The sequence below is a fragment of the Arachis hypogaea genome, chromosome 19, assembly GCF_003086295.3.
Source record: "Arachis hypogaea cultivar Tifrunner chromosome 19, arahy.Tifrunner.gnm2.J5K5, whole genome shotgun sequence".
Taxonomy (NCBI): Eukaryota; Viridiplantae; Streptophyta; class Magnoliopsida; order Fabales; family Fabaceae; genus Arachis; species Arachis hypogaea.
The window spans coordinates 8,673,562-8,676,973 of record NC_092054.1 but is presented as its reverse complement, the minus strand read 5'-3'; the positions used below and the strand labels follow the sequence as shown (position 1 = coordinate 8,676,973).

Sequence of the window (3,412 nt, the reverse complement as noted above, 5' to 3'; positions counted from 1 at the left end):
ATATCACAATGTGAAATTACTAATAGTTCTCAATTATTATGCCATAGACTGATTTTGATTTGCACACAATTCAAAAGCTTTATTGTTACAGTTATATATTCTTCTAAATTCTAATACTAATAAAAGAAAAAAAATATTATATATTCTTCTAGTATATATGTATACTTAACTCTTGGCTTTTTATATTGGTTAAGGGAGCATGCATCTTTGCATTATGATCCCTTGTATGTAGCTACCATTTATAATTTTATTTTATTAAATATTCTGAACCTGTATATATATATAAGGGTGTTAGGTAAAATAATTTATACTTTTTTCCATTGCCTCCTTTACATTATTCTTTCTATTTTCTATATATATATTATTATCTTCTTTCTTTTTAGTTGCACCTGCATGCTGATGAGTAGTCATATGATGACTAATTCAAAAGCCTATCTTTCTTTTCTTATTTTTGCTTCTCTCTTATCTTCTCATGTCTTGACTCATGAATTACCCGAGGGTGAGTTTTCTCTTGCTTCTTTAATTTCACCTACATGATATAATCTTCATTTTTTAATTAATTAGCACATATATATATATATATATATATATATATATATATATATATATATATATATATTAAAAATATTATGTACATATACAAATTTAACCATTAAATCAGTCATATTATATATTTATGTATAAATATATATAATATTTAATTTATTTTTAATATATATTTTATATCTATATTCAATTCAAAAAATAAAATTATATGTTAATATTTCCTTATATTATATATATAATTACACATATATAGTTTTAATTCCTTCTCAGCATAATACTTTCTCAATTTGCTCATGATTGGAAATCATATTATTTATCAAAAAATACTTTTATTTATGATAATATAGGGTATTCGTAATCTAAATTGGTACCTCCTATCGAACAAAATAATTTTTAATTGAAAATTTAGTAATTAAAAAATGAATAATAAAGAAAATAATTAAATAACTTCTTATAAGATAATTTAAACGATTTTAACTTCACATGCATATTATTATTATTATTATCCAATTATGTATTTTCCCTTCATTTATTAATCCTTCCTGCATAATAAAATTCCCATTTTTATGTTCTTGTATGTTTAATTATTTTGGAAGCAACTTTATTCTTTAACATTAGGTATAATTTTTTTAAACATTGCTACAATCTTAACTTTCTTATTTTTTTTTTTATTGTCTTATTTATTCATTAGAGAAAATAATTTCAGCACATAATATTACATTTTATGAATTAGAAAATTCAACAGGTAGTTATAGTGGTTACCATTCCAAGGATTTTCAATGGACTATGCCTTCTGAGCTACCTAAAGCTAAAAAGGATGAATATACTACTTATTCACTTGGTTATTTTCTCAGTGAAAAGCGTCCTAAACGTCGTCGTATTAATCCTCCTCCTCCTTCTTCTTCTCCTCGTCGTCGCTCTCCTCCTCCTCTTTCTCCTTCACAGCTAAATAAAATGTTTCTAGGTCGTCCACTTGATCCTACGCCTATGCCGCCTCTACCTACACCTCCACCAATATCCGATTTTAACCATTGGATGGTTTCATATATGGCGAGTTCTACATTGTAAAATCAATATGGACTTCTCTCTGGACAATTTATTAAAAAAATATTGATGATCCAACAAGTACCAAGTGTCTTGTGAAAAAAATAAATTCTGTCATTTACAAAGACATACAATATAAAACAGTAGTTATTACTGGAAAAATAAGATCATTATTAAGCTTGTGAATAGATTAAGTTGGTTAATTAATTTTAATTTAAAAAATAAAAAACAATATTTATATATAATATGCAATTGGACTGGGCCTAAACATGACTATACTATTGAAAGACAGGGCAATAACAATGTTTTATTTTAATTATCTTTTCTGGACTAAAGCATTGTGTCTTCGCTTCTATTTTTTTAGTCTCGAAATTTTTATAACTAGTAAAAATAATTTTAACAAAGTAGTTTAGTTTAATTTAATTAATTTTATTATTGATGGTAATCAGTAGCTAAGAGAAGGGGGTTGAATCTTAGCTCATTTTTGCTGAATATTATTTTCTGACTTTTAAAGGAACTTCAAGAGATATTTCTGCTTTTTGTCTCATAATAAGTCAAGAGATATTTTCTATTTGTCTTGCAACCAGTTAGGAGATATTTTTCAATTTTGTCTCCAACGCAACAGAAACAGAATAGGAGTAGAAGAGAAAGAGAGAACCACACCTAGAAGTATCCTGATTCAGCTACTAAGTGCAATGCAGCCTACATCCAGTCTCCATCACAACAGTGACGGAATTTCACTATAAGCAACAGATTACAAACACCAATTCTTCCCTAGGATCTACCCAATCCTATCTGAGACAAATCCAGATTCAATCCCCAAATCTGAACTTGACTTGGACTCTTACCAAGCTTTCAACCGCAAAGTGTTAACCCAACTTGCAAGAAAATCCCCACAGGATCGTGAAACACAATATACAGATGTACAAAGAAACTCTGAGACATCTATGACTTTTTCTCTAGTATTGATCACTGTCTTTTTTCTCTCACTGACTTTTTCTTACAAACCTCATCATGTTTGCCTTTTACCATGAGACCTAGACAGACAACACTAAGAAAAAGAAAACAAAATGAACAACATTGAAGGAGAAGAACTCAGGAAGCTTGGGTAGCTATGAGAACTCTGTGCTTTTCACTTTCTCTCCTTGATCTCAATCCTTGGCCGTTCACCCTTATTATAGAAGGGGAAGCTTCCAAGGTTGAAACCGGTTCAACCAAGCCAGCAACATCTTCTCCAACAAACAGTAGCGGTTCGAACACAGAGAAGAGAGAGGGAAAACCGAAACAAAACTAACATGCATGTACCTCTCTCATCCCTTCTCATCAAGCTCCTTCACTCTGAGCCCTTGATCTTGACTTTGGCTCCAAGAAAGAACTCTGACCCTTGATGAACCTCTGATCCTTGACAGCTCCTTCCTTTCCATATTTGCTTCTTCCTCTTCGTAGCTCCAGTAGCTACCTTTTATCTTGGAATAACAAAAATGGAAATGAGCTTTACCCACTGCGATCTTCTTCTCTGACCGAGACAGATCTTTTCTTTTCTTGGCATGGAAGATCTTGAAGCTCATCTTCAAAATCTTGCCTTTAATGGCAAAGATCTAGCCACACCATGCTTCGGATCTTCCTTTTGCAAAGGCCATCATTAACCTAGCCTTTTCTTCTTCCATTAGCCTCACTGTTACTTTTTTCTGATAACTTTTACTTGCTTCTTTTCTCTGATTAAAGTGACCGAATAGAAAAAGAGAGAAGAAAGAAAAGAAACAAAACATTCAATGCACAATTAAATGAAATTGAATTGTGAATTTTGGTTACCTATGCGAGC

At 30.5% G+C, this 3,412-nt stretch overlaps 1 long non-coding RNA gene across 1 annotated transcript; it reads left to right on the top strand.

Annotated features, from left to right (window-relative positions):
* The first annotated feature begins 328 nt into the window (after positions 1-328).
* Positions 329-1,856, top strand: LOC112777009 (uncharacterized). The gene is made up of 2 exons (XR_003190258.2): positions 329-499; positions 1,292-1,856. It is a non-coding gene; the product is annotated as an uncharacterized lncRNA (long non-coding RNA).
* Positions 1,857-3,412: the final 1,556 nt, after the last annotated feature.